We start from the raw sequence: 27,041 nt of genomic DNA, 5'->3' as shown, positions 1-27,041 counted from the left end.
AAACTATTTCTGTTTTCTTTTTTTCTTGTTGTTTGTTTTATTTCATGTGTCTAAAAATATTTGTATTTTTTATCATTTGTTTGTAAGAAATACGTGTATAAACAGACCCACTTCAATTAAAAAGGTATTACACTTTGGACAAGTGTACTTCACACTGCAGATCACACACAACCTGTAATACTGAGAGTAAACAGTGAAGTGTGACTGATAATAAAATTAAATAGAATAAAATAGCAACGAAAAGGAAATATCAAAGTACCCCCCCTTGTGATACTGTCTTGTAATATTTTCATTTAAATTATATATGCCTGTTTAATGTGTCAGGATGTACAATCTATCTCTTACTGAAGGTTGCGGTCAATTTGAAAGCCACTACCTGAGACAGCAAAATGACTGTGACTAAAATAACAGTGTGATCCCAAAAGCATTTGTTGATAGTAGGCAGACTTTGACAAGCTTATGCTCTCGTGAGTGACTGTTATCTTCTATAAGCATTCATAAGTTCTTAAGCACAAGAATTCGTGCAACCCCAACAAGCCAGACTTCAACCACTGTAATGTGTCTCAGCAGAATTCTAACCTCTCCCTGATATTTCAACTTGTCTTCAATTTAAGAAACACACAGTCTGGTTGGGAATTGGAGAGACACTTTACGAGATTCTTTTTCAGACTTTTCTGTAACGTAGATTTTCTTTTTCCTCTCACTGACTCAGCGAGAAAACAGTGGCCATTTCATTTTTACTCTTCTTTCTTCATCCAAGCAGAGCTCAGGGCTCTGTTAAACCAACTCCCCATCATTGTCCTTTTTCACTTTTAATGACTTCTTTTACAGACCAAATATTTTCCAATAACACGGTCTCAGAAAATGCATATCAGAGAGATGCTTGATGAACGTTTGCTATTTGTCCCCTTTGAGCCTCTTCATTCCTTACATCAAGTAGGGTAGCACATTGCCTAGTTAACCACACTAAAGTAATATCTGGCTGTGATCTTTATATGCACAACTTTAGGCAGTTTAATCATTTCATTTGTAATCAGGGGTATTTATTACTAGTAATAATGGGCACAGTGGACAGTCTCACGCGGGCTTTAATGTGCATAACAAAAGGACTTCCTCCTCTATTCTGAAAGCTGAAGTTTGGATGAGGTAATGCTCTTGAGAAGTGGGGTAGGGAGAAGTTTCCCCAGCATCTACCTGCCTTAATAGGAGCTTCTTGCCAAAGTAAGTTACAACATAGTGGTCACAATCCTCATGGTCCCCCAGGTGGTTCTGTCAATGCCCCATGAAACTGTAATATTGAGCTCATGCTTAATTTTGACTTTCAGATAGGACATTAAATCATGGTGAATAGTTGGTTTGGGTGACCAGGTCTACCCTCCCCACTTCCTCCCCTCCCCTTATATTTGGCTGTGCTCAGTCTCTCCCAACACTCCTTTTCCAGATGCGATCATTGGTGGGCTGATAGAGATTCGTACTTACAGAGAACAGAATATCCACTTTTGGCCAAATGGCTTTTTAACCTTTTATACTACATGTGCCATTCATACCCATGCGTCCCCAAAACTACTGTTTCTGCTGCTTGGTACCCACACAGCCTGAAACCAAGTCTTCCAGTTTGGAGATACTAAAATTTCTCAGGGTGGTCTTTACAACATAATCCTTTATCATTAATCATCCAGTGTTTTCTACTCTTAACAACAGGTTCTCAAAGATATTAGTAGTTTATTAGATCTAAAGGTAGTTCTGGCTCATTTACATCTTTTAGTACACAAATAGGTCTAGGTTTACATTTTCCCTGTATGTTGCCACTTATTATTATTATTATTATTATTATTATTATTATTATTATTTTATGGCTGTTAGGAGTTCAGTGGGAGAAGATACAAAATGCCTCAATGCAAAAGACTGTTTTTAGAGACTCCTTAGCATAGTTAATAATGTAACTTTAAGAATATACAATGTGTAAAACCTCAAAACCTTCAGTTCACTTCAGTTTAAGATAATGAAAGGCTCCCTAAGTTTTTAACCCACCACCTTTATTAAAATGTTCCATGTGGTGTCACAGTGGGGACTAAAAATAATGGAAGGTTGTTTCATCTGTGGTTCTAAAATTTCAATGGAGTGAATGGTGAATTACACTGCCAGACTGTGAAATTTCCCCAGAAGGGCCTTCTAGATGACAACATCACACACTGGAAAAGTATTGCCAATACCATATAACAAGGCAAACTGATTGGCGTAAGAGTTAAGGCCTGGAAAGCAGGTATCTCAGATAACTTAAAATTATAATAAAGCCCATTTCTCTCCCGCAAAGAAACTTTTTAAAGCATGGACATGATTTTAAGTATATTAAGAGAACATCAGTTTTCACAAAGCTTCAATAAACACCACAAGGTACAAGTATCCAAAACAGCCTGTTCACTAAAATGTCACTGCATTATACTTTCAGCATAAAGGTACACTGTGCTTGAAGTAAGCGGATGTTTAATTTATCCCAAGTTCAATGCACCAGGTGCCAAGGTCAACTTCCATTTACACAGGATGCACCAGTAACCAGCCTTGAGGTTAATGAATAGTTCAAGTACTATACTTCCAACATGCCTCGCCTTTTCCTCTTTGATTAGTTGGCACTGGGGCTCTGTTGCCTGCATTTGTTCCGAATATTTTCAAAGATGTTAGGACTACCCAGGATATCGTCTTAAAGCAATTTAGAACCCTTCTAAAAGATCCCACTAGATACTTTAATAATATTTAGAGAAGAAAATAAAGACAACATTTGCAGTAGCTAACTTTCTTCCAAAAGAAAATAATGTAGGAAATCTGACCCATGGCCTGAAGATTTTGTAATTAATGTAAAAAATTACCAAGATATTGATATGCATTGTAGTTTTTAAAAAATCACTATATTCTCAAGGTTAATTATTTGTGTAAAAGATACTATATATTAATTAAGCAGAAGAAATAATGGCTTCCACCACTAATGGAAGAAAACCCACAGAAGGAAAGCATTTAAAGAAGAGTAATCAAAAAGTTAAGGAAGTTTACTAGCTTTAGGATACATTAATGCCTTGATGATAGAACTATTTTCATTTCTAAAACTACAGAGTTTTAATGTACAGGAACAGCTCAATCTAAGGAGTCAAGGAGGCTTATGAAATAAATACCACCAAGATGCTGTTTTTCAAGGTCAGTGTGAATTAAGTTAATACTTTGTAAGAAGGAACTGAATCAGCTGAGTGTCAACAAACAGCTTTTTTTATTTTACACAGTAACTCGTAATTTGATGACATATTTTCCTCACTAGTTCGAACTTAGACAGGAAAGAAACTCAGCTGACTTTCTGGTCACACCCAGAAACACCATGATTTGGCAGGCTGCAGTCACTGGGCTCACGATGCTGTGATAATTTGCAGCAATGTTGCTTGGCTCTAGTACGCCATTCCTTCACATCTGTAGAGAGGTCTGAGACAACCACTTCTCTTTAGCAACTTTAAGCTGCATATAAGTAAAGAGATCATAAACTTCTGGGAGGCCATGACAGTCTGGGGTTAAGTTGTGTTTCTCTTTAGGGATGAATTAAGAAATACAGTGTGTCCTAAAAGGTGCACTTTTGACCGGTCACAGGAAAGCAACAAAAGATGATAGAAATGTGAAATCTGCACCAAATAAAAGGAAAACCCTCCCAGTTTCTGTAGGATGATGTGGCAGCATGTGCAGATGATGACATAACACCGTGTATACAGTGGAGCAGCCCATGGCCATGCCAGTTGAGATGTGGACGGTACAGAGGAAAGTTCAGTGTGTTCTGTGGCTCGCTAAATACCAATCTGTGACCAAAGTGTAATGTGAATATCAGCACATTTATAACAAAGCACCACTATATAGGAATAACATTACTCGGTGGGATAAGCAGTTGAAGGAAACCGGCAGTTTGGTGGAGAAACCCCGTTCTGGTAGGCCATCAGTCAGTGACGAGTCTGTAGAGGCTATACGGGATAGCTACCTAAGGAGCCCTAAAAATTCTGTGCGTGAGCCCACATCGAACTGCACTGAATAGGTATGAAACTGGGAGAGTTTTCCTTTTATTTGGTGCAGATTTCACATTTCTATCATCTTTTGTTGCTTTCCTGTGACTGGTCAAAAGTGCACCATGACTTTATGGACACACTGTACTTCCTTCGCCTTCTTTCAAAGTAGCCACTTACCTTCTCAAGAGGATAACTGGCAGAAGTTTCCTGTATTCCTTCCTGACAAGACCTAGGATGTGATGGGCCACTTTGACAAGGGGCTGTTCCTTATCACTTTGAAGGAATCAGCTATTCTAGAAGGAACCATGCCTTTAGGGTCTTAAGTGGGTCTGTTGCCTCTTTTCTGGAAGGACAGAGTCACACATTCAAGGGATTCAAATGCTTCTGAGATTCAGGTTTGGAAGTCACAGACCTATTACCATTTTTGTTCTTTCCTTCTTCCTCCTGCAGCCATTGACACATGGCTTTCCTCTCACAATCTTCATCACATGCGCACCCTGTACAGCTTGTACAGAACTCAATGGCTTTGCTGCTCTCTTCTACATTATACGGGTCCTGATGGCTCTGGACAAGCCAATTCTCAATAACCATGCTGGAAGTGGACAGGGGCATCCATGTGATCAATCAGACATTTCAGATTGCTCAAGTTTTCCAACTCCACACCTTTGGGCTTGTTGCCCCAACTCTCGGAACAGGAATCAAGCTTGACAAGCCAGTCTTTCACACTATGGGACTACTGGGACACCTGGAACAAGAACAGCAACATCTCACTGGTTTCACAGGTGTCATTCCAAGGCTTCTCCAGCTTTGAGGATTCCTGGGAAGCCCCTCCCAATCAGAAAAATCCATCTCATCTTGATCAAGAAGCTCTACGTATTCAACATTGGCAGCGTCAGTGGAAGAGAAATTTGTGGTAGAATAGCTTTTAGCCTTGGGTTTTCAGGAACTTCTTTTTTTATTTTCTTCATTTTCTCTCATTGTATATTTGTCCCTTTTTAAATTCCTTCCCCCATCCCTCCCTCACATTACCCTCCCTGATAACCACTTCACCTATGTGTGAAATCATACTTTTTCTGATTTACTTATTTCACTCAGTATAATGTTCTCAAGGTCCATCCCTGTTGTCAAAAATGGCAATATGTCATCATTTTTTATGGCTGAGTAGTAATGCATTGTATATATGTACCACATCTTCTTTATATAATCCTCTATCGAAAGGCATTTTGGTTGATTCAATGTCTTGGCTGCTGTGAATTATGCTGCGATGAACATGGCATGCATGTGTTGCTGCCTGTTGTGGAGTCAGTTTTCCCAGCCCTTTAGGTTGCTCCAGATATTATTAAAAACATTGCCGGCTCTGGCAGAAGTCTGACTATTTCCCAAGGTCTCCATTGGGTGAGCCAGTCCTGGAGATTGGGGCTGGGTGTATAAGGAGCCTGATGACCATTGGTGGGTTTGCTTCCAAGGAGTCATTCACCGAGGGGGACAGTTGTGGTGCTGATGCTGACTTCTGCTCCACATTGGGATATAGCTTCTTTTCTCTATGAAGGGCCCAATATTGATGAACTAGCCATCAAGTGCTCAGGGATTTGGATAGGCTTGAGGAACCCAAACATGGAGATGGCCTAAGTGAAGACCAGTTATGTCTATTTTAAGGAGTAGGACAGTAAAAACTTCAGGTTTGAGGGTCAAGCTGCCCAGACTCTCCACGCACATTGGCTAGATCTTTGTTTTGAGTGCACTCCAGTTGATGAATAAGACATTTGAACTGGCCCAATAACCAGTAGAACTTCCGGGTCAGCTGCTGAAGTTTTTCTTTTTTAACCTCATAAATAAAATCTACCTGATCATACATCCCCACCTCATGGCTTTGAAGGCATTCCAAGTGACATGATGGCTTACACAGCTGTAAAACTGGACTTTGATCTCTTTCAAGTTAACATTAATTCACTATTCAGCCAAGAGAACTCCACACCAAGCAGCTTCCAAGTCCCTCTGTGCATCATGACATCTCAGAAGGAGCTCTCTATCACTGGAGCCATTCTGTTTCTGTGAGATTCTTATTCAGCTCACTGTTCCAGCTACAAGTTCAACTCCAGCAATCCAAAGGGATCTTTGGTGGAGAGACACCACCTGACATGAGCCAAGGGCCAAAAACACTGTCTCTATTTTTTAAAATAAGAAAATATTGAATATCAAACTGAACTTTTTTTTCCCCCCAAATTTGTTCATCTTCATGAAAAGACTAAGGAAAGAGCCTACAAACTGTGGCAGATTACTGAAAATAATTTAATTAAAATGCACCTGTTCTCTCCAGTCTGCCAGAATTTAATCATTTGAAATGGTACTCCTCCAGCTCTGAGTGACTATTGTCCTTTCTTTAGAAATAAACACAAATCTAATATTTCTCATGTATCTTTTATTTTGGAATCCAATGATTCACCCTCTCAAAACCACGTCTAGTGAAATGCCATAATAATATTTTGAAAGTGAAGAAGAAACCGGAAGAGAAAATAATCAAATTGTTTATTATGTTTCTTGATTTTCAGAAAACATTCATATGACACACACACACACATATATATATAGCATATATCAATTACAAAATAATATTAGACATAAAGTATAAATTGTTTTTTAAGTCTTTTGTAAAATTAAAAATACACTTTACTTTTATCTTAACCCATATATAACCTTTTCAGATTTATAAAATTAATCCAGATAATTTTAAAGACAATGGAGCTTTGTATGTAATGTTCCAGAACCCTGCTCTGTGGCCTCGTAGTGCCAGTTATTTTAAGGATATCCACCAATTGAATACCAATTAACTAGGAATCAAAATAATTTTATGAGAAATGCAGTCTAAGAATTTAGATCCTGTTCTTTCTGACAAATATAAAGAATCATAGTGTTTCCAAACCTGCCTTGGAAGAACAGGAGAAACTACAAAGCTTAATCTAATTACAGCCTAAGATGACCAGGGAGAGGGGTGGTCTTTTAGATCCATCAGGATAATTGGTGACCCACTCATTTATGCTTTGGGAAGTTGTGTGATGACTATGGTAACTGAACAATTGCCTCCGCACTTGGGATTGTCCCACATCACTGTACCACCTCTAATTATTTCACAAATCATAATATAGAGAGATGATATTTCACCATTTCCTATTTATGATACCATACATTTTTATTAGTTATTATTTATTAGAGTCTGTTATTGGCTCATTGCTTCCCTGGTGCCCACTCCCTGAGGGTGATTTCATGCATCTGCTTTCTTAGCAATCACTTACGTGCGCATGACTCCTAACTTCCCTTGACTAATCCAGGCCACATCTCTGAGCTTCCAGGTAGCCATGTCACCAGCAAACAGGCATCTCAAATTCAATATATTCAAACCAGAACCCATTGTTTGTTTGTTTTTTTCTAAACTTCTTCTTCTTTCAGCATTCTTTCTCTTTTAGTGAAATTACAATCTACTCAGTCACTCATGCTAGAAAATTGAGTGATTCTTGGTTCTTTCTCTTAGCCCCCATTTGCAATAATTCATCAGATCTCACTAATTCTTAAGTCTGGCCGTCCATCTTAGCTCTTTCATTATTCAGCAAATATTTAAATAAGTGCCTACCAGATGCAAAGCACTCTTCTACAGTTGGGTTTACTTTCAACAACAGAACATAAAAAGTAATTATCCCCTGTCCTTATGGAGCTTATATTCTCATTGCAGAAGATAGAAAACAAACAATAAATATAATGCCTTAATTATCAGAAGCTGATATGTGCCTACAGACTAACACAAATGGCTTAGGATAATGAAGATCAGAAATGTAGAGAGGATTAAAACTTTTAGTGGGTAGTTCAGGGTAGACCTTATTAATAAAGTAATGTTTGAGCAACAAAAAAGAATGTGTATGAGTTAGTTAAGAAAAAAGTATGGGGGGAGTGTGTGTGGAGGGCGATGGCAGGGAAGTAAGGGTGTGTGGTGGTGGGAAGAGTAGCAAGACCAATGAGCCTAAAGATCGTGCCTGAGTTAAGATCATCCTTGTCCCTTCTCTAGTTGCGTCCCTCTCTGTTCTGTCTTTTACAAAAATTGAAAGCTATTTCTTTACAAGTCAAGTTGTCATGATTCTCCCCCTCTTTAAACCTTTCAGTAACTTCACAAAGACTACAAGAAGCAGTTAAATTCCACTCATGTGTAAAGGTTTCCATGATCTGCTTTGTGTTTACCCAAAATGAGATAGGTACATCTCATCTGCTTTCTGTCTGCTTGATGGCAAGCAATAACTAGTTCTTTGTAGTTTTGAAGACACCAATTTTTGCCTCTATAACTCTATGTTGTGTCTTCTATGTGGGCTTCCTATCCTTCTTTCATCTTGCTAAATAATATCATCACACTTCATTCTCTTCCACCCTCAATACAAAAAAGTTAAGTCCAGTTATTCTTTTCTACTTATTCACGTCTTTAGTATTACTCTTATGTTATAAATACATTTTTAGTGGGCCCTGTTTGAGCTCCTTATATTTAAAGTATGTATGCCTTATGCAGAGTAGATGTCTAGTAAATATTGGTTAAATAGATGAATGATTATTTTCATGTCTACATGGAGAGAATTCAGTTGAACTTTAAGATGAATTCTCAAATAATTCCTATTATTTTAAGATAAAATTTTAGTTTCTGCGTGACCAGGCAGTGGTACAGTGGATAGAGCATTGGACTAGGATGCAAAGGACCCAGGTTTGAAACCTCAAGGTCTCTGGCTTGAATGCGAGCTCATCCAGCTTGAGTACGGGTTCACCAGCTTGAGCACAGGGTCACTGGCTTGAGTGTGGGATCATAGACATGACTCCATGGTCACTGGCTTGAGCTCAAAGGTATCTGGCTTGAAGCCCAAGGTCGCTAGCTTGAGCAAGGGATCATTCACTCTGCTGTAGCCTCCCAGTCAAGGCACATATAAGAAAGTATTCAATGAACAACTAAGGTGCCGCAATGAAGAACTGATGCTTCTGATCTCTCTTCTTTCCAATCTGTCCTTATTTGTCCATCTCTGTCTCTTGTCAAAAAAATAATAATAATTCCAGTTTCTTTGCCTGCCTTGGGCCTGTTTTAGACCTATTTGACTTTTCAAATTATGTGTGTGTATTTATTCATTTGTTCAGCCATATTTTTTACTGGGTATCTACTATGCAAAAGGGATACAATATTTATCTTTAAAGCATTGAGAACTTAATAGAAAGATTATGTATATAATATGTGTGTATACTTTATATTTATAAATGGTGCTCCTTTTCAATATAACTTCAGTAAGTTGAGTGATTGATAAGGTCATTGTTTTTTCTACAAACACACTAATCTCATTCCAACCTCTAAAACTCTGCTTTAGTATTTACTTATTCTCTTTCTTGCAAAACCTGTATTTTTTCCCTCTATACTCCATAGTGTTATCAGAGTGAATATTTGCTGAAGAACTTGGGATCTCTAATACTAGCATGGGCTAAAGAGATCTACGAGTTATTCATATTCAGAGATGGTTAATTAAAGCATGAACAATGAGTTCCCCAAGCCAATTTGTAATCCACCTCAGAATAAGACTAATGATGAAAATACATCATTGAAAACCATTCTAATTTCAAGATTCTAGCCAGAATCTTCAAAATAGAGTAAGTGAACACATCTTAATGAGGAAGAAAATCAATGAGAAGAAAATAGTTGTATGGTTTTGTGTGCCTTTTCATAGGAGATAACTTCATTTCTTTTCTAGTTTTCCCATCTGTTCAGCCTTCTAAGGTTTAGCTTTCTAATGACTAATTACAATTGCTTCATATTGATTCATTCTGATTCAAACTAAGGAAATACATCAGAATGTAATCTTGACTTGAAGCTGTTATATTCACATTCTCTCTTTTTCCCTGACCTTCTTTCTGGCAAGTAGAATACTCTATCTGCTCTGAAGTGTCGTAATTTCCATGAGAAAAACAGAGTCCTTGCATTAACAGTATATGGAAAAACAATAAATCAGTGGAATGTTGTATGACATTTCCCCAAGAGGAACATTATTATGTACAATAAACATGTAGAGAAAGACCCACTGACCTAGAATGCATTAATTAGTTTGCAACCGCCTGTGTTTGAGAAGCTGGATGATCGTCTTTCAAATAATATTAAGGATCTAATTGTTTTCAAAGAAGCTTGAGGATAAATAATAAGAAAACTTTTTTTAACAAGTGGACATTGTTTATATCTACTTTATTTTATAGGAGAAAAATGGTACGATCTTATATTTTCAGAAGTCAACTGTGTATGCCCTTTTACTGTTTTATAATCTTTGCCGTGAGAAATGATCTGAATGACTACATGTTTTAGTAGTAATACACCTTGAAGCAATTTTGATATTATTTTGTCTCTTGTAGTTTTAGGTAGATTACAATGAACCCCTCTCAATAAGTCAGCCTTCTTTACTGAAACTGTTATAGATCTGAATGCCAAGCGTAGCATTAGTGTTAGAATTAAGCAATCACCCACATGGTATATTTTGCATCTATTTCTCTGCACAGTATTATTGCTTTCACACAAATATTAGACACTGGAAAATTTACCAAGGGATGTAGAGTGACCCTGTAAGAGAAAAAGATATCATCATACAATCTCTGGCACTAGTGCTTGGGTTACTAGTCTCATAGTTTACATTTTGCCCCACTATTTGCACCTATAAATAATGAGGACACTTATTCCTTAGGGTTAAAGGTGAAATGAAATAAAACTCACAACTTGTTTATGACTATACCTGGTCAAGACTAAAATGCTTTAAAAATGTAGAGTAATTGTTACTTTCATAAATATTCACTCTTTTGTTTAGCTGTATCTGTACCCTGTCTCTAGTCAACATAAAGCCTTAAACTAATACACTACAAAGTATTATTTCCTACTCAATGAAAGAACACCTGGATGACCTTCATAAACTTCACAGTGCTCCATAAAGACAAAGAAGCGGTGGAGTTAGCATTTCAAAGGGCAATGTGGAAACAGAAATGGTTTGGGTACAAGGAGCTGGCAAAAAGACTGAAGGGAAGTTCAGTTATCTCGCATGTTTTCCAAGCGCCTTTCTTTACCATGCACTGGGGAATAAAATTCATCTGTGGATGGTTATTCAGTGAAAGAGGCCTACGAGCAATGGCTCATCACACAGACTGAATTCAACAAATCCAGGCCAGCGAGCCAGCCCTGCACTCGGGGCAGAGGGAATTGCTAGCCTGGGCACATCCTGCCCAGCTAGTGATGTGTGCTAAGGGGAATATATATCTCAGTAAGCCCAGGGAGCAGGGATATTGGAAGTTTTAACATCTGGGAGCAGCTGTTTGCTATATACACAGAATAAAAGTGAGGTTGACAACATTCCCCTCCTTTTGATTTGCTGCCCAGCCGCCAACTCTACATAATGGAGAAAATTCCTGATGAGAACAGACATTTGTAGGCACCCAGCTCCACTAGAAATATTTTTAGGCTGTTTTAAAGCTATTTGCAGAGGTAAAAACGTGGGGTAGAAACCTGACCAGGCGGTGGCACAATGAATAGAGCGTCGGACTGGGATGCAGAGGACCCAGGTTCGAGACCCCAAGGTTGCCAGCTGGAGCGCAGGCTCATCTGGTTTGAGCAAAACTCACCAGCTTGAGCCCAGGGTTGCTGGCTTGAGCAAGGGGTCACTCAGTCTGCTGTAGCCCCACGGTCAAGACACATATGAGAAAGCAATCAATGAACAACTAAGGTGTCGCAATGAAGAATTGATGCTTCTCATCTCTCTCCCTTCCTGACTGTCTGTCCGTGTCTCTGTCTCTCTCTGTCTCTGTTACAAAAAACCCCCAGAAAACAAACAAACAAAACTCTTGGGTAGAAGAAGAGAGTAATCATGTCATAATCATTTCCTACTATCCTTTTATTCCTACTACCTTGCACACAATAAAACACACACATAAAAATAAAAAGCACATAATAACTACTCCATTATTATTTTTATTACATAAATGCATAAAAGAAATCACACAAAAGGTTGTCTTTGGAATTTCCGCAGCGATATGTATGGGTGGAGATACAACAGAATACCTTAGAAATGTGGTCTCAGCTCAGATTTCACCAAAAATCGCTAGCAAGTCTCTGTTCTATGTGATGAGACTGAAGCTGATGACTTACAGACAGGATGTTCATTGTGAATCCTCCAGCATTGTTACCTAAAACTGAAAAATTTCCAGGTGGTATCTGAGCCAACATGATTATCTTTCTTTTGAGGAGAAACAGAATAGACTTTAAAAGTACTCTAAAACTAGATTGAGATAATTTTTCCATAAAAATTACTCAAATACTTTAAATTATAAATGAATTAGATGCTATTTTCAAAGCATTTATTTTGTTATTTGACTGAGTGCTAGCAAATATTCTGTCAAACTGTATAATAAAATATATGTAATAAAATTATATTAATCTAAAGTCTTCTCATGAAAACCCTAAACTATTCTCTTGTAATAATGTACCATAATGTATCTAGCTGTATTTTGAGTACATTAAACAAATGAATTATTATAACACTTTTATCTTTATGCAGAGCAAACTGCAGTTCATGTTGGTAGTATAAGTATATAGATAACTGATCTGTCAATAAAATTGAGTCATCTGAGGAGAGAAATTCACTATAAAGTTAGTATCAGTGTCACTACACCAATTGCGTTGGGATACATTGTTCATAAACAATAAAGTTAAGTAAAAAAATTTTAATTTTTTTGTCTTATAGAAATGTTATCTAGGTATACTTTGCTGTATGAAGACACAACTGTCTTATTATTTTATATGGTTGTCATCTAAGAGCCATTCAAAGAAGCTAGTTATATTTTGGATCAAGAATCTTGTCAGGCATAAAAATGAGACTCAGAGACATGAACAAGAACGTGATGGCAACAGGGGTGGGGGGTGGGGGGAGGGGGGAGGGGGTGAAGAAGGAGAGAGGGGTTGGGGGAGGGGAGGGGCACAAAGAAAACCAGATAGAAGGTGACAGAAGACAATTTAACTTTGGGGGAGGGGTATACAGCACAATCAAATGTCAAAATAATCTAGAGATGTTTTCTCTCAACATATGTACCCTGATTTATCAATGTCACTGCATTACATTTAATAAATAAATTTTTTAAAAAAAGAATCTTGTCAGGCCTGACCAGGCGGTGGCACAGTGGATAGAGCATCGGACTGGGTTGTGAAAGACCCAGGTTCGAGACCCCGAGGTCGTCAGCTTAAGTGCGAGCTCATCTGGTTTGAGCAAGGCTCACCAACTGGAGCCCAAGGTCACTGGCTCGAGCAAGGGGTCACTCAGTCTGCTGAAGGCCCGCAGTCAAGGCACATATGAGAAAGCAATCAATGAACAACTAAGGAACCACAATGAAGAATTGATGTTTCTCATCTCTCTCCCTTCCTGACTGTCTGTCCCTATCTGTCCCTCTCTCTGACTCTCTCTGTCTCTCCCACAAGAAAAAACAAAAAACAAAAAACACCCCCCCCCCAAAAAAAACAACAATGAAAAAGAATCTTGTCAGTCTTGGAATGTATGGTTATTTTTAAAGTCTGCTTAGAATCTCTAACATAAATACTGTTCTTTGATAATTTAAATTGTTAATATTATAATTTTATTTAAAAAGTTATGATCAAAGAGAAATACACATGTATATCAGCATAACTTTCAAATGAAAAAAGAGAAAGAAAAGAGACACTAGATTTAGATCTAGCCAAGACACTGTAAAGATTTGAATATTTAGTATTTGTTTTCCTATTTCACTTTCCACTATCTCTTGAGTTCTCTAGGAAATTTACGAAAATCAAATATTCCAACCACAAGGAAAAAAATGCCCAGAAACCCAGTCTGTATTTCTCTATGGATTTTAATCATATTTAATTTCATCCTTCCTCTGCCCTAGACAGAGCTTTCTAACATTAGTACCTAACCTACAGGTCTTAAATACCCTCTTTCTTTAGCCTCCAGCTTTTCCTTCCTTTCTTTATGTTCTCACATATCTTCTAGCACTTCATTAGCCGTTTTCAGCCCTCAGGCGAGGATCTGGAGGTTAAACAACCACTTACACCTCACACTCTACACATTCCAAGCCCTAAAGCAACCGACCGCTGTCTCTGAGTTGAAAGATTTATTTGTGCCCACCTAAAACAGTGTTTCCAAAAATGCCAGATTATAAAAATTACCTAGAGGTCTAATTAATATGCAGATATCCAAGATCAAAGGAAAAGAAAAACTTTAAATAAACTCAGATCATTCTTTTGATTAGAAATTTTTGAGAAGCACTAATATAAACCCACGCACCGCCCCTGGGTGCTATTTCTTCTCTGCCATTCTGACACGTGGTCATACAACACCAGCTACAGTAGAGTGATAAATACTTTTTTTCAGAGAAAAACTATTTTACTGTGTGACCACTCTAATTATAGAAAAAGAGTCTTCTTGCATTGTTCTTAAATCCATTTTCTATTCTGCAAGTTCAGTTTTATCATGGCACATACAGTTATTATAAAAAAACAGATGAATTATAGAAAAAAATCAAAAGTGCTATAATATATATGATTTGACACGAGCAGACTTTTGCCAGCAGGAAAGCAATGAAAATGGGATCAAGTCTTACCAGCAAAAGAAATTAACCAACAGGAGCCTGACAATTGCAGGCTTATTTTAAGGGAATAGTGATACGTTTTGAAGGTTATTAAGATGTAACCTCTTATTCATCTAGAAAGTGAAATGTTTCTCCTTGAGAAAAGTCTTTAGAAAAATTACAAATTGTTACCTGTATCAGGTAGTGCACATAGTGTTGTTACTATCACATAACTTTAATCAGAAAACTTGGGTTTAAATTCCAACTAGGACACACTAATTCTGTCACCTTGCATACATATTATAACCCTTCTGAGAATGATACGTTCTTCACGTATGATATATAATAAGGCAATTCTGACATAATTATAATAAAGATTAAAGGTGAAAGTGATCATAAATTGTTTAGTTCTGTAATACATAAAATTTTTAATAAACTGGGTAGGGAAATTTGGTAGAAGTCTATCTCCAATTAATGTAAAAAAATTAAAAAGCTCAACAGTTCATTGTCATGCACATATCTAAAATTACATGTCTCTGGAATTCACATCTAGAGCTTTTGAAATGTTATTTCATCACCAGCAGATTTCTTTTGTTTCTTATTGAGTTTTAGATACTAATCGGAATGCAAGAATAAATATAAGGAAACCAGAATGAGAAAAGAGTGTACCTTAAAACCCAGGTTAGATATCACTTCCTTATATTGGCCATGGAAGACAATGAAATTATAAGAAAAGGAAGTGCTTTATGAATTAGGAAGCTGAATTAATAAAGCACCTGACATCATCTTAAATAGATATTACCACCGGGAATGCATTCAGGGTGACTGTTTTATTATTTTATTGCATATTTTTGTGTTTTTATGTTATTGAAGAAGCCATTTTTCAGTATAGAAATTAAATGTTCAATTTCCTCTTTATATAAAATACATCTATTATATATACAAGACCACAGATTACTGTTTTTAATGGCAGGCAAAAGATGAGACCTAGAAAAAAAAAAGCTCTCGTTCTGATAGTAAGTATTGATTCTTGATAAAGACAGAACATCTATACTGAAAGGATCAGTATGGGGAGCATTTTGTAAAGTATGATTGTCTTACCACTACGCAGTATACCTGAAATTAATACAAAATAATATCAAAAAGTAAACTGTAATAAAAAAACTTTTTAAAGATTTTAGCATGCTGGACTCTGAATCCAGAAAAAATTTAAAAAGATTTAAAAAAATGCAAACATTTAGCTTATCTTAAAACAAAGGAGTAGTATTAATAGCCACTGAAAGATGCATCTAAATTTAACCTTGAAATGATTCATGTATGCATTTTTATTTAAAGAAAATATTTTAAAATATGAGCAAATAATCTAAATAATAATAAAAAAGCACACAATTTAACAAGGATATGTTTATTAAGTAATACAGTCATCCAAGAAAATGACAGAAAAATAGATTAGTGAAACTTTCTAATTTAATATTAGGAAATATATGACATTAAAAAATTTTAATATGTTATTACTATTCTTTCATTTTTATTTTTGATTCAATAACATTTTAAATTTAGTAAAACAAAGACAAATCTGATTGTGGTTCAAATCAATTTTGGCTTTTAAAATCTTTTTCATATGTATAAAAAATAAGTTTAAAGTCTAAATTATGGATCTAACTTTAGGCATGTCACTTAATATCGGTGAAGAGGCTGAAATATATAAAGAGACTCAAGTAGATATTCTGACCACTTTCTAGTCAACATGACAGGAAAGGAAGGGGGCAATTCAAACTTTAATGTACTTATTCAACAAATACTGAGTGAGTTTCTCATACATTCCAGGGGAAAGCAATCCATAGCAGAATATCTATGTTAGTATTATAAAAGAGATATGAACAAATTACCCTTGTAAGAAAATGAAATCAGGTAGATTCCAAGTATAAATCTCAAAAGAGTGACTTATGAACACATTGAGGAACAAATACCTGGGTGACATTAAAATCTTACTCAACTGAGCCTGTAAATGAAAAAACATTATGAGTTCCTGGGGATATAGATTCTTTGTTGATGCTTTTTCTTAGTTAATTTCAGGTTCTATATGTATGATATAACTGAAATTTTCTAAATTAACTAGCTTATTAAAGATTCATTTCAAAGCAATTATATATATATATATATTTCAAAACAACTTCAATTGTTTTGGTTAGAATGTAATATAGTAAATAAAATTTTGTCTAAGTTCTGTGAAAGAGGTGCCAATTTCCTTATAAAATTAGTAAACTTTTTTTATCACTGATTGGTTTGGATTTTCTAGTTGTTTTTTTCAATTGTTCACAAATACCTTCATAAATTTATAAACATCAAATTTTACTGAGTTATTCATTGTTCTCAGTAAGCTAAATGGTATATAGATAAAATTTAAGCAATAATTTTATAATTTCACTCTTCATTGAGGTAATTGAAGCCATTTTACAACAAATTTACCTGTATTCTCTGTAAGAATGACCTGGACTGAAAAATACTAGAAAATTTGTGCTCCTAAAGTAACTTGTCATTCAAAATTTTAATTCCATGAAATAACATAGGAGTGTCTTTATTTTTACTCATACTTGATTCATAATAATAATTCACCTACTATCATACATTTTTAAAAATGGACAAAAAATATGTTTTTTCTTGTCACTAAACATATTGATTCATTTTGGGATTTTCCTAAATGAACTCTAATACTACCAATCTATATTTAGATACTTTGCTCAGTCAGTATTTTGTCTCTGTTATAAATTAAATGGGGAACTTCTCATTTATATTTCAATATGTCATCTCTTAAGCTGATTGTGCCAATTTCTTTTCTTAAATTGAGGAAGCAGCCTCCGGTGACATTTCATTGCCTAAAGCACTTAAAATCTCCGCTGATTTTGTTCATGGCATCATCCTTCATGTAGCTCAAGTAGGACAACCCTAGATCTAAAAGTTTATTTCTGAAAGAGAGATTTACTTTATATATTTGGTGATATTAAAATTAAATTTTTATGAACATTTATTGAGCACTTACTATATGCAGTGTACTTTTAACATTTTCCATTTCATTATACTTTTCAGAAAGTAATAGTCACATTTTTTTCCTTAAATTATTCTTACTTGTTGCTTAAATGACAGGTTATAAAGAATTAACAAGAAGAACACTGAGATAAAAAGTACAATAAGTACAAAAAGATAATTAATTTTTGACACTTTCCATTCCAAAATTCTACACAGGCAGTCTGTCACTGTGTTCAGTCATTGTTTTTCTACAATGACTCTGATTCTCCTTGTCTTCTCAACTCTGGTTACTAAGACTGAAGCCTAGTCATTCTTTACTTCATGCTTGAAATGCTTCAGCAGCTCTTTAATTAGCCTGTCTTTATTCATTGTTTCTCTAATTCACCCTCTCACTGCAATAATCTTTGTGAAATACTACTATTTGTATGTCGCTCTTCTGCCCAAGAGATTCCTATACCCCACTGCAACTGTATGAAGACCAAACTCTCCTATCTGGTATTATAGTTCACTCATAATTTTGTGCCATTCTAATGTTGCAGCTTTATTTTCTACTGTTTCCCAGTCCACATGCTGTTTCTGCCTAACTGGTCAACTCACTTCTATTCCAACATACTCTACTTCTTGCCAACTCTGGTTTACAAGTATTTTTTATAATCACCTTTCTTAGAATGGTTCTTGTCCTCCCGTGCACTTATCTAACCATTAACCTGTCTTGTAAAGTCCAAATAGAATCCCACTTATTGGAATAGTTCTAAAACATCTTAAGGTTCTTTCATTATCTAAGTGTCAATAACAGTATTCATCAGAATTTCAATTACTCAATTTCTCATACAAAGGGCATTAGGTTAAAATTCAGATAAGCTAGGTATTTATTCACTGTTGAGTGTTAAAACCATTTCAACTTGCCCTAACCTTATATTCTACTACTATCTTAGTTTCCATACCATCACAGTAGTTGTTTATGTTTCCTTTTTTTCTGTGCTACTCTGGAAATCCCTAAAAGCAAACATTTTTTTTTAACTTTTCATCCTTAGCGCACCTGGAATCACACCTGACATTTAGTGGTTTCTCAATGTATGTTTGAAGATTGAACATCTGACATGGAAACTTTCTGATCTAGGGATCATCTATAAAATAGAAACAATTATACTTGCCCTGCTAGGCTCACAAAACCTTCTTGGGTAGATAAAAACATAGAAAAATTTTTAATAATTGTAAGCAATATAAAAATAGTATATGACTATATGATTCTACATATAGTAATGCATCCCTTTTATACTCTTCAAATCTACAAAAAATATCTTATATGCACACACTCAGCTGCTAATAAACTATTGGCTTTATGACATACTTTTAGTAAATTTTCATAGATTTATTGTCTGCTTGTAAATAATATAGAAGTCAACCGTTTTTACATTATTAGTCTGTCTCCTACGCTTCATGGTGCCTAAAAGCCTTCACGGTGACTGCAGAAATCTTGGAAGTCATGTGTTGAGAATGGTAGAACCACTCAGCAGCCCTGGACTGCTCCTTTCTGAAGAATTTCATACAAGGGAAATATATTCCCTTTATATTTCAGGCTTGCTTCCTTCCTGCAACTTAGTTTCTTATAACCAAGTTGACTCATAAAATACAACCCGGACTGCTAGGCAATTCACCTACGCTGTGGTTCAGTAGGAACAATAAATATTACATGTATTGGTACCCCAACCCATGTGGAAAAAATAAAACTGAGTATCTGAAACCACTGAAAGAGACAACGAGCAGTTAATGCCACTCCTTTCCTTGTTAAACACGGCTAACTATCCTGCCCGTTTTACGCCTAATGTTGAGTGCCAAATTGAATGGCACGATTCAGATTGGTTATCATGGATTGTGATAGACTAACTTCAATTCCTCATTGCAGAAGCTACCTATCTCCAACGGTAACCTTCCTCATGAAGGTTTGTCTGAATCAGTTAAGATAGAGTATTTTTATTCAGTAAAGTTTGAATTATACATATTATTGACTTTGTGAAAATTAATGTTCTGTACAAAATACCATAGGAACAGCTGAAAGACAAGCAGAGAGGAGTCCTGAACATTGAATTTCACTGACTTTTCATGCAAACCAACTCAGCTCTTAACATGGGAAGAAAACTACTTCTCTTTCTTCTTCCAATTAATGTTGCCCTCCAAGACCTTTTTCTACCTCTTGGTTTTCCAAAGGTACATTTTGCTTTGCATTGATTTATATGGTATATATGACTCAGAGAATACAGAAGCAATTTATTGCTCCTTTTTACAACCTCACAGCCAAGTGTAACATCCCTGTTAAGGGAGACTGGGGTGGGTGAGAGCAGCTTCTACACTCCTAGGTCTGTGCAATATATCCGGGAGATTTTACAGATACAGATATGTTAAGAGATATATACAAACATAGGTGGATAAATAGATAAAGAAAGAAAGGCATAGAAATATAGATTCTCATTACTTCATGCCACTTAAACACACCACTAATTGATTTGGGACTGGGATGTCTAACATTTCAGATATTTCCATGACTATTGGGAATAAAATAATAGTTCATCTGGCAAAATCCCATGTACTTAATTATTTGTATAAATATGTTCTATAGATTTTTTTACATATATATAATAATAACATCTAGTCAGTGCATTTACTTGCATATCTCATTCCTCAAACATGGTAGATCAATAAAAGCTTATACTTTTGCTCATTATGGGTCCTCAATCAATATTATTGATTCACAACTTTGAAATTTTCCTCTCTGACAGAACTATCTCACTTTCCACCCTTCCTATTCATTAACAAGTAGCTTGAAATTTGTTCTCATTGTGCGGTCTAATCCCTTGAACTCACTGTTCTTATATTTCTGGCTCGTTCACCTCTGCCTGACTTCCTCTTTCCTTCTCAATTTAGGTTGTGAGACCACACAGGTACCTCCTTGGCGGTATTCTCGTCAATACTGGACAATACGTCACCTGTTTGATGCGTGCTGTCTGTATTCCGGTAAACCCAGTTCTGAGTAGCTTTTCCAGCCCTCTTTCACTATGGTAGGCACTTTAGCGTTGCTGCAGAAAGGAGGAAAATGTTGCAAATTTCGCTGCAGATCTGCTTTTCTCTCACTACTGCTCAGAAACGCTATTTGTTTCCTGATTCTGTATTACATCACCCCGAAAAGATACTTCAACCATCTGTTTATATTTTAACGTGTTCCCGTCCTCCCAGATGAAAATCCTCCCCTCCCACCTGACTATGTTTCCAGGGCCATCTCAAATGGTCTCGTGGACTGTCCTCTACTGAAGGCCTCCCTTCTATTTCCTCCTCTCCCACCTGACTATATTTCCAGGGCCATCTCAAATGGTCTCGTAGACTGTCCTCTACTGAAGGGCCTCCCTTCTAATTTCTGGCATCTCACTCTTTATTCCTGTTTAAAAGGAAGGAGGAAAACAACAATAATGCTTCCATTTTTTTTAGTGCTGACTCATCTATCCGAACTCGACATTAACTTTTTCTTTCTCTCTTGAAAATGCTCTCCGTAAAAGAACAAACTATTTTCTGTGTTTTCCCCTTTTTTTCTTACCTTGTGCTCTGCTTACTAAAGTCCTTAATTTTTTTCTTCTGAAAAAGCCCTGTTCTCATACATACAGTCTCTCAAGACGTCACTTTGTCTTGTCCTCTTGCTATCAAAGCTTTTGGGAAAGTAACTCGTATTTTTCCCAGAATCGGGTCATGATTTCACTTCTTGCAGAGCAAGTTTCACAACAAATACTTGATAATCAACTTATAAGTCTTTTCCCAGCCTTCTTCATGTTCATCGACTTCTGTTAATATCTGACTATAGCAGCATCCCTGTATTCTCGAAACCTCCTTACCCTGGCTTATGCCCCGCATTTTTAACTCTCTGATCATCCTACCGATCATTTCTACAGAGAAAATGACAACTAGAGTAAGTGATACTCAATTTACGAACTTTACAAGCTATTTTGTTTTAGCTATTTTAATGTGCTCTACAAGTATTATCCCCACTTAGTTCCCAATAGAAACCATTCTCCAAGGGTCTATGTTTGCTTCCTATCTCTTCATCTCAGGGGCTTATGTTTTAGCCTCCAAAATCATATATTTACCTACTACTTGCCCATTACCTTTAATTAAATATTCTAAAATGACCAGCATAACCAGAGCAAACATTATCATTTCTATGGTCTTTGTTTCCCAATAAGTTCTTCTTCTGACTTCTGTTTCTAGTTTTTATTTGTAGTAGAATCATTCTCTATGTAACCACAACTGAAATCTAATGCTGCTCTTTTCTTTCTTTCCAACATTGGGTTTATAATTATTTCTTTTTTGTGTCTTTCTTTTAAGCTTTCCCCTCTGCCATTTCCACTACCATTTTCCTAGATTTAATTCTTACATTCCTTTGCTTGGACTGTGGCCAAATTTCTTAACTGATGTCCATGCATTTAGCTATTCCTTATGTGTAACTTAAAGGTTTTTCTGTAGATTTCCCATAGAAAACAAGCTACTTTTAAGATATATTTAATTTTCTTAATATCTGGCAGAAATATATCATTCGACTTCCTTCCCTGTTATTTGTATAAAACATACTTTAAATCTATAGGTTAACCATTACACATTTTCTTCGATCATATCCCATAAGTTTTTGTGTTCCTGGTTTTTTTAATGCTATTTTTTTTCTTCTGCCTGAAATGCTTTCTTCCAAAACATCTATCTTTTCAAAATCCTATGCATCCTTCAAAATAATTTTATATGCTAACCTTTCAATGATGCTTAACCGTAGTCAAAAGTTCTCATTCCTTTTTTAAAATTGAGACATAATTAACATGTAATATTGTATAAGTTTAAGCTGTACAATATGTTAATTCATTACATTAATGTTTTGCAATATGATTACCATCATAGCATTAGCTAATATCTCTGTCATATCACATAAATATAATTTCTTTTTTGTGTGTGTGGTGACAACAACTAAGATCTAGTCTATTAGCAACTTTAAAGTTTATGACACAGCATCATTGACTGGAATCATCTCTCTACTGTGCATTAGATATCCAGGACTTATTTATCTACTAGTGGCAAGTTTGTACACTTAACCTCTCCTTGATTCCCTCACCTCCCCCCTCCAGTCCCTGGTAAGCACTGCTCTACTCTCTATTTTTATGAGTCCAGCTCTTTTAGATTCTATATATCAGTAAAATCATAGAGTATCTGTCTTTCTCTGTCTAACTTACATCATTTAGGATAATGCCTTAAGGTCTACTCATGTATCAGCAAATGGAAGGATTTCCTTCTTTCTTTCTCATGACTGATGATATTTCACTTTATATATATATATATATATATATATATATATATATATATATATATATATCATCTTCTATATCCATACTTTCATTGATGGATACATAGGCTGTTTCCATAACTTGATTATTGTGAATAATGCTGCAATAAAATGAGAGAATCTTTGATAACTTATTTTCATTTCCTTTAGTTGTAAACTCAGAATTAAAATTGCTGGATCATTGGTAGCTCCATTTTTAATTTCTAAGAAATTGTCACTTTCTTTTCCATAGTGGCTGAATTTACATTCCTACTAACAGTACTCAAGGGTTTCCTTTTCATTACATCTTCACCAACACTAGTTACCACTTGTCTTTTTGATGCTAGCTAGCCATTGTACCAAGTGTGGGCTGATATCTCATTGTGGTTTTGATTTGATAATAGTGATAGAGCATCTTTCCATGTAACCACTGGTCATTTAAATGTCTTTAGAAAATTGACTATGTGGTACCTCTGTCCATATTTTAATTAGATTATTTTGCCATTATTATTGAAAAATTATCTCTTCTTTCTGTAAATCTAGGTTGGACTTTCTGTAATATTCTGACCTATAAAGATGCTTGATTTGTACAAGTCTTGCCTACTATAGCTTAAGGTCTATTTCTGTAGAAATCTTGCTTCTTTATCATTGTATCCGCTGTTGCTCTTAAAATACAAACATTTTCAGTATTTTATCTTGACTTGTGCACATATCTAGATTGAAAGAATCATACAAAAAAATACTTCAAGTTTCTGAAAATTGTTTTGAATGACCTTATTAAAGTATACTCAAATGCTCCTCTGTTTTACTTTTTAGGTGTTTTTTATCAAGAATAATCATCTCATCAAAACAAACAAACAAAAATCTCATAAATACATGAGGTGATAAATGTGTTAATTAACTAGATGGAGGAAATCCTTTCATAATGTATACGTATTTCAAAGCACCATGTTATATACTTTCCATATTATAAATTTCATTTCTGACATACCTCAATTAGGCTGAAATCAAAAGAAAATAAACATAAATGTTTCATGTTTCCATATCATTATGTTTTTTAAATTAAGGCACAATTTTATAATTTTTGTTTGCTTCTTTTCCAAAGAGAAATATTTGTAAGGCTGTAAGACTGTTGACATTACTGTAATTCAGTTATATTGCTTATGTGTCCTAAGGCATCCATGTTATTTGGTTCCAATATACGTAATGCTTTCTCAGTGAGTTTTCATAAAAAATTCAGGAAGCTTTATATGTGTTTTTCTCTTTGTAATGTAATTTTTTCCTTTTATTCAAGAGAAACTCTGTAGTAAAACTCTTGATTTAAAGAAAATAATAAATATATACAGAAAAAGGTAGATAACCTTTTCATTTTCTTCCTCAGGCAACATACAAGTATGAATAGCTAAAGATGAATCTCTGTTAGCAGCAGAACAATAAGCCTCCTTACACAGTTTGTGGATTACATGAGCCCACACACCCTTTGCCATGCTACGTCCCAAGATGAGTGTAAATTACCACTTGAAAAAGACTGTCTTAATAGGACATATCTCCTATTAAATAATTTTCCTGAGCCTCAAGACCCAGTTCCGTACCTTTTGTCTTTTTTTTTATTTCAAGGAAGGCTATTCACAAGGAGATTGGAAGCCAAAGTATTTGGTTTCTACCTGCACCAACCTACAGGTATGTGATGAACTGAAGCCGACCTTCAACTACATCACACTCTTAAAGAAATGATCTACTTCTACTCCGTGTCAAGGATTGGCTTAAAAGGTTTTCTGGGCTAATAGATTAAATTACTCTTTAAGGCCAAAGAGCTGCAGTATGACATTATACCTGATGAAAGGAAGAAATAAATTATTAAGAGGATAGAGAGGTAATAAATTTTCTTTTAAAAGTAACACATGAAGTGCTATTTTATTGCTGAGAGCAAAATATTAATATCAAGTTTTCTTGAAGGGGCAACTGCACATAACCCAGAACTTTCTATAATGCTAGAAATGTGACAGTTCATGTTCATTGATCCAATTCTGCACATTTCGTTGAAATATTCCTTATGTTGTACCTTTTGGTGGTTTGTATCAGGTACTTAATAACTTCAATGAACATAAGAAAAATAATTGGGTAGAGTGAACAGTTATAAAGGCTGTTCTGTAGAGTGCTTAACTTTGTGAAAACTGCAATATCTTAAAATAGCTCTTTTATAGAGATTAGCTTGATGTTGGAGAACAAAATCAAGTCCGTGAGATTCCCAAGAGCAAGAACTTGATCTTTTTGATCATGCTATTTCTAACCCCTTGCTGGAATATAGTAGGTATGACTAGAGATTTATTGAATAAATGAAACTATAAAAATCAATTTTTAGTCCATTTTCAAGTATTTTAAGTTGGCTATGCTAGATATTACTGCAATGTTGCTTCAACATTTTCTAAACTCGCATTAAGCTTTCATTAAAAGACATTGACTTATGTTCCTTTGATAGAGTTGTAAATATACTTCTTTGAATGTCTATAAATTTGTGTGTAAAAACATGAAAAGTTTTTAAGGTTCTTTGAGCTAGATTTAAAATACCAATTGAATTAAAGTTCATTTTAGAATATTCACAAAACCACCTTTTCTGCTCTGAGACTGTCATAGAAAGAACCTAAAAGGCTTTCTGCATAATGGTTTCACTCCCAAAAAATTCAGGAAGAAGTTCTAAAGTCTGGACAATACTCTGATAAATCAGAAAACCTCAGATATCACCAAATGTATACCAAAGATTCGGTACTTCCCAAAAACCCATCTAAGGGATGATTATTTCCATATTACTTGAGAAGACTTAAAAACATTCATGGACCTCACACTCTGAAAATAACCAGCATAGGGCCCAATAATCTGTATAGTTAAAAGATATACAAGATGATTCTTGTGCACTGCTAAGCTGTGAAATCCATGTTACATTTTCTAACTTGACAGGAATCAGTTGCAACAAATGTAAGAATGTAAAAAAAAAAATTGTCAATCTACTGTTCACCTTCCCATGCCCCCAGTCGTTCATACTTGTTTTTTAGTAATAACTTCCCAGACTGACATTTCTGAAATATTCACTATTATCATTTCTCACTGTACAACAGAAGCAGGAGCCTGGTCCCGAGATGAGCTAGATGAAAATGCACCTCGGAAGCATATTAGAAAGAACCTAATTTCCATAAATCAATTCCCGAGAGTGTTTATACATTGTATCGTTTCCGGCAAAAGACATTTTGCTTTCCCATATTTCATTTGTACAGTTTAGTCCCAGATTGAAAGTTGTTTCTGTATAGTATAAGTTAATAAAAAGTGCATTTCAATACATGAAGGCTGACACCAAACAGCCTGGTTGATAGAATGAGAGCTTTCTCAGTGATGGAATCCTGGGGAAGAGGGTTTGGAGTGGACTGGAGATGCATGGGGCTGGGGTCGGAGGGAATAGAAAAAGAAGCAGGAGCCTAGAGACTCATGTTATTGTGTAACAAGCCAAGGTCCATATTGGCTCTGATGGAAGTTTGCTCTGTATCGTTTATACAGGAATCTATTTTCTTTATTATTACAGACAAAAAGGTTTATAATTTCCCATATTTTTGAATATTCAACTTAACTGTGATTTATTGAATAGATAGTAACAGTAGAAAGGTAACTACACACACAAATAATTAAAATACAAGGAAGGGTGCAATTTTTTAAATGCTGCAATTTTGAGGTATGCAATTGAAGATTTTATGTAGGAGGAAGCATTTGAGCTGAATGGGTGAAATGTTGACAGTTTAAATTTAGGAGAGAGGGGAACAAGCAGAAACTGGATAAATGGAGTATGTTCTAAGACAAAGATGAGTTGTTTCGTACGTCAAAAGTGAATCATGGTTTGGTAGGATCATGGAATAAAAAATAAGACCTGAGTAATGGATAAAGCTAAGTTTGCATTTCATTCTGTAGGCCATGGCAAAGCATGTGAAATGTTTTGCAAGACTAGGCCATAATCAGAGGTGCACTTTAGGAAA

General features: G+C 35.4%; 1 pseudogene; it reads right to left on the bottom strand.

Annotated features, from left to right (window-relative positions):
- Positions 1-4,137: 4,137 nt before the first annotated feature.
- Positions 4,138-27,041, bottom strand: part of LOC136309262 (nuclear receptor coactivator 4 pseudogene) — a 50,106-nt pseudogene continuing 27,202 nt past the window's right edge.

The sequence above is a fragment of the Saccopteryx bilineata genome, chromosome 6 (assembly GCF_036850765.1).
Source record: "Saccopteryx bilineata isolate mSacBil1 chromosome 6, mSacBil1_pri_phased_curated, whole genome shotgun sequence".
Taxonomy (NCBI): domain Eukaryota; kingdom Metazoa; phylum Chordata; class Mammalia; order Chiroptera; family Emballonuridae; genus Saccopteryx; species Saccopteryx bilineata.
Note: the sequence above shows the minus strand (reverse complement) of the source record. Positions and strands in the feature narration are given on the sequence as shown.